The sequence below is a fragment of the Sapajus apella genome, unplaced genomic scaffold (genome assembly GCF_009761245.1).
Source record: "Sapajus apella isolate SASKATOON/1434 unplaced genomic scaffold, GSC_monkey_1.0 scaffold36, whole genome shotgun sequence".
NCBI lineage: Eukaryota > Metazoa > Chordata > Mammalia > Primates > Cebidae > Sapajus > Sapajus apella.
This window is the reverse complement of record NW_022436976.1, coordinates 22,589,244-22,605,681: the sequence shown is the minus strand read 5'-3', so window position 1 is coordinate 22,605,681 and position 16,438 is coordinate 22,589,244. Positions and strand designations below refer to the sequence as shown.

General features: G+C 37.9%; 1 protein-coding gene and 1 long non-coding RNA gene across 6 annotated transcripts in view; both read left to right on the top strand.

The window, feature by feature from the left end:
* Positions 1-16,438, top strand: part of ALG6 (ALG6 alpha-1,3-glucosyltransferase) — a 73,818-nt gene that overhangs the window by 11,854 nt on the left and 45,526 nt on the right. The gene's annotated exons all lie outside the window — the stretch shown is intronic.
* Positions 55-15,887, top strand: LOC116563920. Its single transcript, XR_004274634.1, has 3 exons — positions 55-615; positions 2,353-2,359; positions 15,768-15,887. It is a non-coding gene; the product is annotated as an uncharacterized LOC116563920 (long non-coding RNA).

Genomic DNA, 16,438 nt, shown 5'->3' with positions numbered 1-16,438 from the left:
TTATATGAGTCCTTATATGTTAGATGAGTCTCCTGAAGGCAGAAGATAGTTGGTTGGTGAGTTCTTACCCATTCTGCAGCTCTGTATACTTTAAGTGTAGCATTTAGGCTATTTGCATTCAATGTTATTATTAAAAGGTGAGGTACCACTGCTTTCATCATGATTTTTGTTGTCTGTATACTTTAGTGCTTTTTGTTTTTTGGTTTTTTTTTTTTTACAGAAAAGTCAGCATTATATTTTATTTCACATTGATAGAAACCATGAAAAACATTTACATTTTCCCATGTTACAGCACAACAATTCAATGGAATATTTCTTGCCATAAATAATATCTTGCTGATATTTAGAACTGAAACAACTATTTATGTTCTTCAAGGTAAAGAAAAATGACATAGTAAATGATTGTTTAAAATGTTTAAATCCAGACATAAACATATGGCTTCATTATTAACATCCTATATAGTCTGTTACTAAATTATTTCCATTATCGATTAGCACCCATTTATAAAGATACATTCTTAATAATGTTTTGGTCAGCTGGAATACAGCAGAAAAATTAACACAGCTCAGAAATATCCAGCATACATTTTTTTTTTTTTTTTTAGTAGACACAAGGTCCTGCTATGTTGTCCCATTCTGGTCTCAAACTCCTGGGCTCAAGGGGGATCCTCCCACTTTGGCCTCCCAAAGTGCTGGAATGACAGGTGTGAGCCACTTTGCCCTGCATATTTATTTAGTTTTACCCGTGTGTTTAGCATTTCCTGTTCACCCTTCTTACATATTATATCTTTTTTTGAGATCATTTTTTTTTCTTCCTGAAGTACATCTTTTGGAGGTTTTTTTTAGTGGGGATCTATTGGTGGCAAACCCGGTTTTTGCCTGAAAATGCTTTTATTTGGCTTTCAGTCTTAAAGTTTTGCTAAGTATGGAATTGTTTTGATGGTTATTTTCTCTTAGTATTTTTAAAATATCATTGTCTTTTAATTTGTGTTGTTGATGTTTGGACATCAACTGTCATTTTGTTATTCTTTTGTTTGTTTGTTTTGTTGAGACAGAGTCTTGCTCTATTGCCCAGGCTGCAGTGCAGTGGCGTGATCTTGGCTTACTGCAACCTCCACCTCCTGGATTCAAGCAATTCTTCTGCCTGAGCCTCCTGAGTAGCTGGGATTACAGGCATGTGCCACTATGCCCAGCTAACTTTTTGTATTTTTAGTAGAGACGGGGGTTTCACTATGTTGGTCAGGCTGGGTCTCGAACTCTTGTCCTTGTGATCTGCCTGCCTCGGTCTCCCAAATTGCTGGGATTACAGGTATGAGCCACCACACCCAGTCAGTTGTTATTCTTTTGTAGGTAATTTGCCTTTCCTTGCTGCAGTTTCACTATGATGTATCTTGATGAATATTAAAACATTTGTCATCCTAGGATTTTCTGTGATTTCTGTCTCTAAGGAATGATATTTTCTGTCTGTTCTAGAAACTTTTCAGCTACTGTGTCTTCTTATTTTTCTTCATTTTTGAACTCTGATTAGATATATGTTGGCTCTTTGGTTATTTATTAATTCCACAGATATGTATAGGCCATTCACTGTGTGCCAAGGGCTGGTAATAAAGCAGAGAATAAAATAGACAATAATCTCTTCCCCTCATTGACTTTATTGTTCTCAGTCATCTCTTCAAAGATTGTATCTTCCTTATTTCTATTCTTGTACCACTCTTACTAGATGTATGTTGGGTCTTTTCATTCTGTCTTCTGTGTTTCATAATTTTGTATTTTCCATCTTAGGGTTCTTCATAGTGCTTCCTTCATAATCATCAAATCTGCTTTTCTGTTCATTACTTTTCAGCTGTGTTTTATCTTTTTTTTTTTTTTTTTAACTCCCCATTAAATGTTAAAGTTTCAGTTAGTACATTATTTATTTCCAGGAGTTCTGTTTGGATCCTTTTTAGATCTTGATCATTTCTGGTAGTCTTGTTCCTTCAGCATACTTTCAAGGTCTTCTTTTACATTGTTAAGCAGTTTAACCATGCTTATTTTATATTCCCTATCTAAAAATTCTAATATCTGCATTCTGATTTCATAGTTTTTGTTTCTCCTGACTCTAGCTCATGGTATTTTGTTTCTTCATGAGCTTAGTGATTTTTAATAAAATTGTGAGTTTATGTAATTTGGAACTTTTATCTGTGGGAATTCTTTGAGGCTTGAGTTTGCTGTGTATTTTTCCAAATAGGGTTTATGATGCTTCCTGGTAGGCACCTGGGGCACTATTAACAAAAACCAAACTAAATTATCAACTTGTGGTTTCTTTGGGCCATGTACTTGGTGTGAATTTGGCCTTAACCTGGGTGAATGCAGGCATACGGTTAGGAATTTTCATAGGACTCTTCTTCCTTTTTCCTGTACTACCAGGAGCCAAGGCCAAGATGAGTACTGTCTTGACTATCTTTCCAAAGGCATTGTTTCTTAAATTGTAGTAGAGGGTTCTCTGACCTTGAATTCCTGCCTGTTTAGGTCCCAGGTTTTGGCTCCTTACTGATTGCACAGGGCTCCTGGTAGCCAGGCTATGGACAACCAAAGATCATTGGATACCCTCAGGGCAAATGCTTACTTCTCTGAATCTGTGATTTGTTGTTGTTTCTGGGGGCTCTAAGGAATTCTTTCATTTTTACTGCTAGTTCAGCCATATATTACAATTATATATTTATAAAAGTAGGATATATAATACTATGTTTTTAATTGTATAAGAACAAATATAAAACATATATATGAAACATATCATATATAAAACATTATATAATATATATTATGTATTGAATGTTATCTAGGATTTTTACTGGAGATGTTTTTGGACCCTTTTTCTGTCATATTGCTGGAAACTAAAGTGCCATCTGTGTTTTTTTTTTTTTTTTTTTTTTTTTGAGACGGGGTTTCGCTCTTGTTACCCAGGCTGGAGTGCAATGGCGCGATCTCGGCTCACCGCAACCTCCGCCTCCTGGGTTCAGGCAATTCTCCTGCCTCAGCCTCCTGAGTAGCTGGGATTACACGCACGTGCCACCATGCCCAGCTAATGTTTTTGTATTTTTAGTAGAGACGGGGTTTCACCATGTTGACCAGGATGGTCTCGATCTCTTGACCTTGTGATCCACCCGCCTCGGCCTCCCAAAGTGCTGGGATTACAGGCTTGAGCCACCGCGCCCGGCGTCATCTGTGTTTTTAAAAGCTCCATAGTGGCTGGACACAGTGGCTCGCACCTGTAATCCCAGCACTTTGGGAGACTGGTGGCTCACACGGTAATCCCATTACTTTGAGAGGCCTGGCCAACGTGGCGAAACCCCATCTCTACTAAAAATACAAAAATTAGCTGGGCATATGGTGGCAGGTGTCTGTAGTCCCAACTACTTGGGAGGCTGAGGCAGGAGAATTGCATGAACCTAGGAGGCAGAGGTTGCAGTGAGCTGAGATCACCCCATTGCACTCCAGCCTAGGAGACAAGAGCGAAACTCTGTCTCAAAAAATAAATAAATAAATAAAAAATAAAAAGCTCCATAGTTATTCTAGTCTTTACAGAGGTTTGGTAGACCTGATGGTTGAAGCCAGAGGCTGAGGGGCAAAAGCAGTAGGTTTAGGAGTTGCTTTTGCCCCTCAACGGAAGCAACTTTTAAGCAAGAAGAAAACAGATTTAACCACTGATCATCTCCAGAGAGAAGGAAGAATGATCAAAGGAGACAGGAGACTGAGAAGAAACTGTGTACTAGGATTAGCATCTGGAGAGTTTGTTTTTCTAGAAGCCAAGAAACCAGAGAACTTTATGAAATGAGGACTGGCCAACAGTGTCAAGCTATAGCCCTGTCAAGGAGGATGAAAATTTAAAATAGACAAGGGATCTATAGGAGGCCATGTGAGCCTCCTGGTTGTCAGACTGTAATGAACTGAGGGCTTAATGGTAGTTATCAAATGGACATAGCAACTTTCAGGAAATTTGTTAGTGAACGGAAGAAAGGAAGTAGTTTGGTGGCTGAAGTGGAGGAAGAAGGGCTGAGGAAAGGTCCAATTAGAAGTTGTTATATAAAATATGTAACTTATAGGATTGCTTTTACTTTCAGTCCATAATTGGTCCATTGGAAAGTCATCCCCTTTTCTGACTTTGGCACTAATTTATGGTGATTATTTAGTTTGCAATCTTTTTTTCTAATTTTCCTTCTGTCTCCTAATTTTGACACATATATTATTTTCTTGTTTATTTTAAGGTGAAGTTGAAAAGAATTAAAATTAGAGTATAGGGTAAAATAATACAAATTTTAAAATGATACTATTTCAGTATTGCAGGTGTGTATAATCAAATGCTTAATGGGAATTCAGGGGGGGACAATTCATCCAATACTTCTCTATTCCTGTGACTTGCATGTATTACTTAATCTGACATTTCTCTCATGAACTGAGTTTACTCAATTACTTTTCTCATCTGGAAAAGAAAACAAGACTCCAGCTACTTATTTGAAATCCTGCTCTTAAATTGTTCCTAAGAAAATCGACAGAATCAGATTCCTTTTGGGTTACTGTATAAGAAAAATATTGTTATTGCACATTAGTAGATTATTTGAAGGCATCTTGTAGATGGCTATGATATATTTTTGTCATTTTTCAGGTGAGGAAAATAAAAATGCTAAACATTAAGAAAAATCATGGCTGGGCACAGTGGCTCACACCTGTAATTCCAGCACTTTGAAAGGCTGAGGCGGGTGGATTGCTTGAGCCCCGGAGTTTGAGTCCAGCCTGGGCAATATGGCGAAACTTTGTCTATAAAAATACAAAAATTAGGTGCGCATGGTGATGTGTACCTGTAATCCCAGCTACTGGTAGTCAGGGCTGAGGTGGGATCTTTTGAGCCCAGAAGGCTGCAGTGAGCAGTGATCACACTACTGCATTAGGGCCTGGGTGACAGGACGAGACCCTGTTTCCAAAGAAAAAAAAGAAAAGGAAAATGGTGATTCCATTAGAGAACTCAAACCAATCATAAAGAATATAACATTTTTAGCATTCACGTGTGAGGAACTTCTGTGTCATTGGAGGTTGGGAGAATTAATTAATAACATTCGTGATTCTGCTGAGATATTTTTCCTTCTGTTGGTTAAAATAATTTATGTTGTTTTGTTTTTAAGAAATGGGTTTCACTATGTTGCCCAAGCTGGAGTAGAGTGACTGTTTACAGGGTATGATCATCAGGCACTAGAACCTCGGGCTCCTGGTCTCAAGTGATCCTCCCATCTAGCCTCTAAATAGAAATGCATCATTTTTATATATTGTAAAATATCTCAGCTCGTACCACTGCTCCCAGCTCATAATTTCTTTTTTTGTTGTTTTTTGAAAAGTTTTTTTACTTTTAATTTTTATGGGTACATAGTGGATGTACATATTCATGGGTCACATGAGATTTTTGAAAAATATGATTAATTTATTAATTTATATTTTTATTATTTTAAATTTTTTATTTTATTTATTTTTCTGAGATGGAGTCTCACTCTTTTGCCCAGACTGGAGTGCAGTGGCACAATCTCGACTCACTCCAACCTCTGCCTCTGGGTTCAAGCAGTTCTCCTGCCTCATCCTCCCAAGTAGCTGGGACTACAGGCATGTGCCACCACGCCCAGCTAATTTTTGTATTTTCAATAGAGATGGCATTTCACCATGTTGACCGGACTGGTCTCAAACTCCTGACTTCAAGTGATCTGCCTGCTTCGGCCTCCCAAAGTGCTGGGATTACAGGTGTGAGCCACCGTGCCAAGCCGATTATTTATTTATTTGTTTATTTATTGAGATAGAATCTTGCTCTGTCTCTGTCACCGAGGCTGGAGTGCAGTGGCACAATCTTGGCTCACTGCAACCTCCGCCTCCCAAGTTCAAGCGATTCTCCTGCCTCAGCTTCCCAAGTAGCTGGAATTACAAGTGTGCACCACCATGCCTGGCTAATTTTTTGTATTTTTAACAGAGTTGTGGTTTCACCATGTTGGCCAGGCTGGTCTCAAACTCCTGACCTCAGGTGATCCACCCACCTCGGCCTCCCAAAGTGCTGGGATTACAGGTGTGAGCCACTGTGCCTGGCCTATTTTTATTTTTTTGAGACAGTCGCGCTCTGTTGCCCAGGCTGGAGTGCAGTTGCTCAATCTTAGCTCATTGCAGCCTGTGCCTCCCGGTTCAAGCGATTCTCCTTCCTCAGCGTCCCGAGTAGCTGGAATTACAGGCCCCTGCCACCATGCCCTGCTAATTTTTTTGTATTTTTAGTAGAGACAGGGTTTCACCATATTGGCTAGGCTGGCCTTGAACTCCTTTTGATCTGCCCACCTTGGCCTCTGAAAGTGCTAGGATTACAGGCATGAGCCACTGTACCTGACCATTATTTTACTTTTTAGATACAGGATCTCACTCTGTCACCCAGGCTGGAGTACAGTGGCACCATCATGGCTCACTGCAGACTTGACTCCCTGGGCTCAAGTGATCTTCCTACCTCAGCCTTCCAGGTAGCCAGGACTACAGGCACATACCACTGTACCTGGCTAACGTGAAATATTTTGATGCAGGCATAGAGGGTATAATAATCACATTAGGGTAAATGAGGTATTCATTACCTCAAGCATTTATTCTTTCTTTGTATTATAAACGTCATTTATACTCTTTTAGTTATTTTAAAATGTACAGTAAATTATTGTTCATTGCAGTCATCCTGTTGAGCTATCAAATACTAGTTCTTATTCATTCTTTCTAACTATATTTTTGTACCCATTAATCTTTCCCACCCCAGCCACCCTTCTCAGCCTCTGGTAACTATAATTCTGTTCTTCCTCTCCAGGAGTTCAGTTGTTTCAATTTTTAGCTCCTACAAATGAGTAAGAACATGTAAAGTTTGTCTTTTTGTGCCTGGCTTGTTTGACTTAACATAATGACCTCCAGTTCCATCTAATGTTGTTGCAAGAGACAGGATCTCATTCTTTTTTTGTGGCTGAATCCCTTGCATATATGTACCATATTTTATTTATCCATTTGTCTGTTGCGGGACACTTAGGTTGCTTCCAAATCTTGGCTATTTTGAATGGTGCTGCAATAAACATGGGAGTGCAGATAGCTTTTCAATATATGGATTTCCTTTATTCTGGGTATATACCCAGCAGTGAGATTGCTGGATCTTATGGTAGTTCTACTTTCAGTTTTTTGAGGAGCCTCCATACTATTCTCCACAGTGGTTTTACTAATTTACATTCCCACCAACAGTGTACCAGGATTTTCTTTTCTCCACATCCTCACCAGCATTCATTATTGACTGTCTTTTGGATAAAAGCCATTTTACCTGGGTGAGATGATATCTCACTGTAGTTTTGATATGCATTTCTCCCTTGATCAGCGATGTTGAGTATCTTTTCATATACCCATTTGTCATTTGTGTGTCTTCTTTTGTAAAATGTCTCTTCAGATCTTTTGCCCATTTTTTAATTGGACTATTCAAATTTTTTTCCTATCGAGCTGCTTGAGTTCCTTATATTCTGGTTGTTAATCCCTTGTCAGATGAGTAGTTTGCAAATATTTTCTCCCATTCCGTGGCTTCTATCTTTGTTGATTGTTTCCTTTGCTGTGCAGAATCTTTCAAACTTGATGTGATCCCATTTGCTCATTTTTGCTTCAGTTGCTTGTGTTTGTAAGATATTACTCCAGAAATTTTTGCCCAGACCAATGTCCTAGAGAGTTTCCTCTGTGTTTTCTTGTAGTAGTTTCATAGTGAGGTCTTATATTTAAGTCTTTAATCCATTTTGATTTGATTTTTGTATATGATGAGAGATAGGGGTTTAGTTTCATTTTCTGCATATAGCTATCCAATTTTCCCAGCTCAATTTATTGAAGAGACTGTCTTTTCCCCAGTGTATGTTCTTGGCACCTTTGTCAAAAATGAGTTCATTGTAGATGTGTGGATTTGTTTCTGGGTTCTCTATTCTGTTCCATGGTCTGTGTGTCTGTATTATGCCAGTACCATGTGGTTTTGGTTACTATAGCTCTGTAGTATAATTGAAGTCAATATAATGTAACTCCTTCAGTTTTGTTGTTTTTGCTTAGGATAATTTTGGATATTTGGGATCTTTGTGGTTCCATATAAATTTTAGGACTGTTTTTTTCTATTTCTGTGAAGAACGTCATTGGTAATTTGATGGAGAGTGCATTGAGTCTGTAGATTGCTTTGGGTAGAATGGATATTTTAATGATATTGATTCTTCCAGTCCATGAACATGGAATATTTTCCCATTTTTTGGAATTCCTTTTATTAGTGTTCTGTAGTTTTTTTTATTAAGATCTTTTACTTTTTTAGTTAATTCCTAGGCATTTAATTTTATTTGTGGCTATTGTAAATGGGATTAAAAAATTTTTTTTTCAAATTGTTCACCATTGGCATGTAGAAATACTACTGATTTTTGTATGTTGATTTTGTATGCTGCAACTTTACTGAGTTTGTTTAACAGTTGTGATAGTTTTTTGATGGTGTCTTTAGGTTTTTCCAAATATAAGATTACATAATCTGCAAAGAAGGATAATTTGACTTCTTCCTTTCCAGTTTGGGTGACCTTTATTTCTTTCTCTTGTCTGATTGCGATAGCTAGGACTAACAGTATTATGTTGAATAACAGTTGTAAAAGTGGGGATTCTTGTTGTGTTTCAGATCTTACAGGAAAGGCTTTCAGTTTTTCCCCATTCAGTATGATACTAGATTTGAGTCTGTTTATATGGCTTTTATTGTGTTGAGGTATGTTTTTTTCTAAACTCAATTTTTTGGGAGTTTGTGTCAGGAGGGGATGTTGAATTACATCAGATACTTTTTAAGCATCAATTTAAATGGTCATATGGCTTTTGTCCTTCATTTTGTTTATTTGATGTACCACACTGATTGATTTGTGTATGTTGAACCATTCTTGCAACCTTGGGATATATCTGTGGAGTAATGATGAATGATCTTTTTAATGTATTGTTGAATACAGTTTGTTAGAATTTTGTTGTGGATTTTTGTATCAGTGTTCATCAAGGATGTTGGCTTCTAGGTTTTTTTTTTTTCTTTTTTTTTGATATGTCTTTCTCTGGTTTTGTTACTAGGGAATACTGGGCTCATAGAATGAGTGTGGAAGTATTCCCTCCTCCTCTATTTTTTGGAATAGTTTGAGTAGGACTAGTATTAGGATTTTTCTTTAAATGTTTGGTAAAATTCAACAGCGAAGTCATCAGGTTCTAGGCTTTTCTTTGCTGGGAGACTTTTTAGTTACTGCTTTGATGTCATTGCTTGTTATTGATCTGTTCAGGTTTTGGATTTCTTCGTGATTCAGTCTTGGTAGGTTGTATATGTCTAGGAATTTATCAGTTTCTTTTAGGTTTTCCAATTTATTGGCATATAATTGCTCCTAGTAGTCTCCGGTGATCCTTTGAATTTCTGCAGTGTTGGTTGTAATGTCTCCTTTTTAATCTCTGATTTTATTTATTTGAGTCCTCTTTCTTTTTTCCTTAGCCTAACTAAAAGTGTTTCAATTTTTTTTATCTTTTCAAAAACTAACTTTTTGTTTCATTGATCTTTTGTATTTTTTTCATTTCTATTTCATTTATTTCTGCTCTGATCTTTATTATTTCTTCTACTGATTTTGGGTTTATTTTGCTCTAGCTTTTCTAATTCTTTAAGATGTTTCATAAAGTTTATTTGAAGTTTTTGTACTTTTTTGATGTTAGGCACTTACTGCTGTAAACGTTCCTCTTAGTACTACTTTCACTGTATCCCACAGGTTTTGGTATGTTGTGTTTCCATTTTCATTTGTTTCAAGATATTTTTAAATTTTCCTCTTAATTTCTTCATTGGCACACTGGTCATTCAGAATCATATTGATTAATTTCCATGTGTTTGTGCTGTTTCCAAAATTCCTCGTTACTGATTTCTAGTTTTATTCTATTGTGGTCAGAAAGGATACTTGATATGATATCAGTGTTTTGAACTCTTTTAAGACTTGATTGGTCTATCTGTGTGCAAAGGAGAAGAATGTGTATATTTTCTAGCCATTGGATAAAATGTTGTATAAATATCTGGTAGGTCCATTTAGTTTATAAGAGAGATTAAGTCTGATGTTTCATTGTTGATTTTCTGCTTGGATGATTTGTCCAGTGCTGAAAGTGTCTATGTTGACATCTCCAGCTGTTATCCTATTGGAGACTCTCTTTTTAGCTCTAATAATATTTGTTTTATATATCTAGGTGATCCAGTGTTGGATGCATGTATACTTATCATTGTTATATCTCTTGCTGAATTGATCCATTTGTCATTGTCGTTATATAATGACCTTGTCTTTTTTTTTTTTTGGAGATGGAGTCTTACTCTGTCACCCAGGCTGGAGTGCTGTGGCGCAATCTTGGCTCACTGCAACTTCTCCCTCCCAGGTTCAAGTGATTCTCTTGCCTCAGCCTCCCAAGTAGCTGGGACTACAGGCATGTGCTACCACACCTGGCTAATTTTTGTATTTTTAGTAGAGATGAGGCCTCACCATGTTGGCCAGGCTGGTCTTGAACTCCTGACTTCAGGCAATCTGCCTGCCTCGGCCTCCCAAAGTGCTGGATTTACAGGCGTGAGCCACCATGCCCAGCTTCTTTGTCTCTTTTTATAGCTTTTTGTCTTGAAATCTGTTTTGTCTGATATAAGTATAGCTACTCCTACCCTTTTTAGTTTCCATTTGCATGGAATATTCGTTTTCATTCTTTTATTTTCAGTCTATGTGTGTCTTTATAAGTGAAGGATGTTTCTTGTAGACAACAGACGGTTCAAGAGATTCTCCTGCCTCAGCCTCTCGAGTAGCTGGGATTATAGGCACATGCCACCATGCGTGGCTAATTTGCATTTTTACTAGAGACAAGTTTTCACCATGTTGGCCAGGCTGGTCTTGAACTCCTGACCTCAACTGATCTGCCTGCCTCAGCCTCCCAAAGTGCTGAGATTACAGGCATGAGCCACTGTGCCCAGCCTAAGTGACATGATCTTGGCTCACTGCAACTTCCTCCTTACAGACTTAAGTGATCCTTTCACCTCTGCCTCCCAAGTAGCTGAGACTATTTTTGTGTTTTTATAGAGATGGGGTTTGGCCATGTTCCCCAGGCTGGCAGATAACATCTTCTAAGTCATTATTTTAAGCTAATGATTACTTAACACTGATTGTAAAAACTAACAAATAAGCAAAGAGAAAGCTAACAAAAACTCTATACCTTAACTTTATTCCCCTGCTTTTAAGTTTTTTTTTTTTTTCTTGTTGCCCAGGCTGGAGTGCAATGGCACAATCTTGGCTCACTGCAACCTCCACCTCTTGGTTTCAAGCGATTCTCCTGTCTCAGCCTCCTTAGTAGCTGGGATTACAAGTGTGTGCCGCCACACCCAGCTAATTTTTGTATTTTTAGTAGAGATGAGGTTTCACTATGTTGGCCAGGCTGGTCTTGAACTCCTGACCTCAGGTAATCCACCCGCCTCGGCCTCCCAAAGTGCTGGGATTACAGGCATGAGGCCAAAAGGAACATTTTATCATGGAAAATTTTAGCCGAATTCTCTTCTCTTAAATGTTTAAAATTTTCATTTAAAGGCAGTAAGTATTGTTAACAACAAAACTACTTGTTTTTAAAATTCAAACATAATTATGAATAGTTCAACAATTAATAAAATGAATATTTAAGTAGTGCTTAAGCTCATTTTTCTGAGACTGAGACAAAATTGAAACTGGGTAAATATACATTACTATGTTTTCTTTATGTAATTCTGAATCTTATGTAAATGAATTTGTAGAATTAATCACTGTGGACGGAATCCTTTTTGCCCTTCCTAAGTGAAGCTCCCATAGGTACAGTTGGGTTGTCCTTCTGGGTTGCTTTAAGGGCACTTTAGCAGTTTTTAAAACTTAAGTACTAATTTCATAGCCAGTGTCAGCTGAATTTATTGAAGTAGGTCAGACTCTGGATAGGAACTTGTTTCCCAACCCTAAAGAGAGTCATTATCCATTCTTCTATTTGTTAGAGCATGGTAGTAAATTCTTCCACATTGACCACAAGTCTAGAGCAATTTCAGAAAATCTAGATAGTTGGATTTCTTCAGGTATAGAAAAATTACTTAAGATTCTGTCTGACTTTTATTATCCCAGTGGACTGAAAACAAAAACAAAACAAATAAAAAAGGAAAGTCAACTCCTTTCCACCCTCAAAGAAGCCAGATTCAATGGTTGTAATCTTTAAAATAGAAACATAAATCCCCCTGCCAAAGAATATATATACAAAAATGCAGTTAATTCTTCGGGGAATTCTTTTCTTAAAAAATTTTTTATTATTATAGGTTATTCTTCCTCTGCAGTTTAATTAAGTAAGCTTTTACTATACTATATGCCTATCAGTTTCTGTCTATAGGATGAAATAGTATAATCATATGATAAAACATATGGTAACTGAAAGTGTAAGTATTATAAGAAGTCAATAATTAGTGATCAATATGTTTTTAATTTATGAAGGAAGGCTTCATGGAAAATTTAGGATTTCAGATGATTCTTGAAAATCATTGAAATCAATTGGATATGAGTTGATAGAAGAGATGTATAGAATATAGGATAAGCCGTATGAACAGAAGCTTTGAATTTCAAAGTGCCAGATAGTAACTTAAAGATTTTTTTTGTAAAAACTCATATATGGCATCGTGTTAAAGCAGCCTCGGCATAAGTAATTGGTCTGCCATCACAAATTAACGTTGCAGATTAATAAGTGAAAAGTCAGGGATGCACAAACCCAAGTCTTTTGAACTTAAAAGTCCTTTCTGTATTAACATTCACTGTTAATCTATGAGGGTGGCATTGAGAATCTACTATATGCTATTATATTCTGAGAATACAAAAATTAATAAGCCATGGTTCTTTCTGAGAGATAGAGACACACGCACATGCATGTATATTATGGTTAATTTCTTGTGCAAATCACTCAGTGTATATATGCTGTAGAAAAGTTAATCTGCTTTTCCCATCATTATCTCATAGTGGCAGTATCTTCTTAGATAGAGATTATAGCATTTAAAGAATATTGGTATAATTAAACAATTAAATACAAACACTTTACTTCATGTAATGTTCTAAAACTAGAAAAAATCTAGATCGGATTTCAGTGCCATTCTTCAATGTGGCACACTTTCCTAATGGATTAATGAGTATATTTGACCGTATGTGATTTTTACCTTACGTGCCAGTTTAATAAGCTGTGATTATACTGTACCTCTTTGGGTCTTCTCACGATTTTATAGTCAACTGTTAGATATAAGAGTGAGTGGGTGTTTACTCTTTATTAAATGGAGATACCTTTATATCATTTAAAATGATTTAAAACTATTTAACCACGTTATGAGGTATTACAGAATAGCAGCTAAAAGCATGGATTATGAAGTTAGTCTGCCTGGATTCAAATCCAGACTTTCCTACTTAATACTGGAATGGCCATTGCCTTTGTTTTTCCAGCTGTAAAGTGGGGATAATGATAATACCTATTTCATAACAGTTGTTGTATTTGGCATATAGTAAGTACTATCAAGTATTACAAGTCCATTATCCCTTATTTGCAATTTCAAAATTAAAAAAATCAAACTATAAACCAACAGGTTTTTTTTTTTTTCCCATTATTTATTTTATTGCATTTTAGGTTTTGGGGTACATGTGAAGAACATGCAAAATTGTTGCATAGGAACACACATGGCAGTGTGATTTGCTGCCTTCCTCCCCATCACCTACATATGGCATTTCTCCCCTTGCTATCTCTCCCCAGCTTCCCACCCCCCACCCTCCCTCCCCTATTTCCCCCCAACTGACCCCAGTGTGTAGTGCTCCCCTCTCTGTGTCCATGTGTTCTCATTGTTCAACACCCGCCTATAAGTGAGAACATGCGGTGTTTGATCTTCTGCTCTTCTGTCAGTTTGCTGAGAATGATGGTTTCCAGGTTCATCCATGTCCCTACAAAGGACCCTAACTCATCGTTTTTGATGGCTGCATAATATTCCATGGTGTATATGTGCCACATTTTCCGTATCCAGTCTATCATCGATGGGCATTTGGGTTGGTTCCAGGTCTTTGCTGTCGTAAACAGTGCTGCAATGAACATTCGTGTGCACGTGTCCTTATAGTAGAACGATTTGTAATCCTTTGGTTATATACCCAGTAATGGGATTGCTGGGTTAAATGGAATTTCTATTTCTAGGTCCTTGAGGAATCGCCACACTGTCTTCCACAATGGTTGAACTAATTTACACTCCCACCAACAGTGTAAAAGTGTTCCTATTTCTCCACATCCTCTCCAGCATCTGTTGTCTCCAGATTTTTTAATGATCGCCATTCTAACTGGCATGAGATGGTATCTCAATGTAGTTTTGATTTGCATTTCTCTGATGACCAGTGATGATGAGCATTTTTTCATATGTTTGTTGGCCTCACGTATGTCTTCTTTTGTAAAGTGTCTGTTCATATCCTTTGTCCACTTTTGAATGGGCTTGTTGGTTTTTTTCTTGTAAATCTGTTTTAGTTCTTTGTAAATTTTGGATATCAGCCCTTTGTCAGATGGGTAAACTGCAAAAATTTTTTCCCAATCTGTTGGTTGCCGATTCACTCTAATGATTGTTTCTTTTGCTGTGCAGAAGCTGTGGAGTTTGATTAGGTCCCATTTGTCTATTCTGGCTTTTGTTGTCAATGCTTTTGGTGTTCTGGTCATGAAGTCCTTGCCTACACCTATGTCCTGAATGGTTTTGCCTAGATTTTCTTCTAGGGTTTTTATGGTGTTAGATCTTATGTTTAAGTCTTTAATCCATCTGGAGTTAATTTTAGTGTAAGGTGTCAGGAAGGGGTCCAGTTTCTGCTTTCTGCACATGGCTAGCCAGCTTTCCCAACACCATTTATTGAACAGGGAATCCTTTCCCCATTGCTTGTTTTTGACTGGTTTGTCAAAGATCAGATGGTTGTAGATATGTTGTGTTGCCTCCGAGACCTCTGTTCTGTTCCATTGGTCTATATCTCTGTTTTGGTACCAGTACCATGCTGTTTTGATTACTGTAGCCTTGTAGTATAGTTTGAAGTCTGGTAGTGTGATGCCCCCCGCTTTGTTCTTTTTGCTTAGAATTGACTTGGCTATGCGGGCTCTCTTTTGGTTCCATATGAAGTTTAAGGTGGTTTTTTCCAGTTCTGCAAAGAAGGTCATTGGTAGCTTGATGGGGATAGCATTGAATCTGTAAATTACTTTGGGCAGTATGGCCATTTTCACGATATTGATTCTTCCTAACCATGAACGTGGAATGTTTCTCCATCTGTTTGTGTCCTCTCTTATTTCGTTGAGCAGTGGCTTGTAGTTCTCCTTGAAGAGGTCCTTTACATTCCTTGTTAGTTGTATTCCTAGGTATTTTATTCTCTTTGTGGCAATTGTGAATGGAAGTTTGTTCTTGATTTGGCTCTCTTTAAGTGCAAGGCCGGCGGACCCCGCCCCGCCCCCTCGCGGGGACGGGTGGGGGGCGCCGGGGGCCTCCCACTTATTCTACACCTCTCATGTCTCTTCACCGTGCCAGACTAGAGTCAAGCTCAACAGGGTCTTCTTTCCCCGCTGATTCCGCCAAGCCCGTTCCCTTGGCTATGGTTTCGCTGGATAGTAGGTAGGGACAGTGGGAATCTCGTTCATCCATTCATGCGCGTCACTAATTAGATGATGAGGCATTTGGCTACCTTAAGAGAGTCATAGTTACTCCTGCCGTTTACCCGCGCTTCATTGAATTTCTTCACTTTGACATTCAGAGCACTGGGCAGAAATCACTTCGCGTCAACACCCGCCGCAGGCCTTCGCGACCAACAGTTTTTATACAACTTATTTGACAGCAAAGCCTTACCTAATTAATGTCTTTGTAACATATAGTCAGTTTTTGACCCTATTCTTGACCTTATGTTATTTATATGTAGTTTGTAAAAGTCCTTTGTAATGGCTGGGCATGGTGGCTCATGCCTTATAATCCCAGCACTTTAGGAGGTGGAGGCGGGCAGATCACTTGATGTCAGGAGTTCCAGACCAGCCTGGCCAACATGGTGAAACCCAGTCTGTACTAAAAATACAAAAATTAGCCAGGTGTGGTGGCACATGCCTGTAATCCCAGCTACTTGGGAGGTTGAGGCATGAGAACCGCTTGAACCCCAGAGGTGGAGGTTGCAGTGAGCCAAGATTGTGCCACTGTGCTACAGACTGGGTGACAGAGCAAGATGCTGTCTCAAAAAAAAAAAGGCCTTTGTAAAATGCAGATACACATGTTATTATTTTAGGATACATCTTGGGCAGTACAGTTGACAGCCTTATGAAGTAAAAATAAACTTGGATATACAGGTATTGATCGACTTACCACCTATGCAACTTA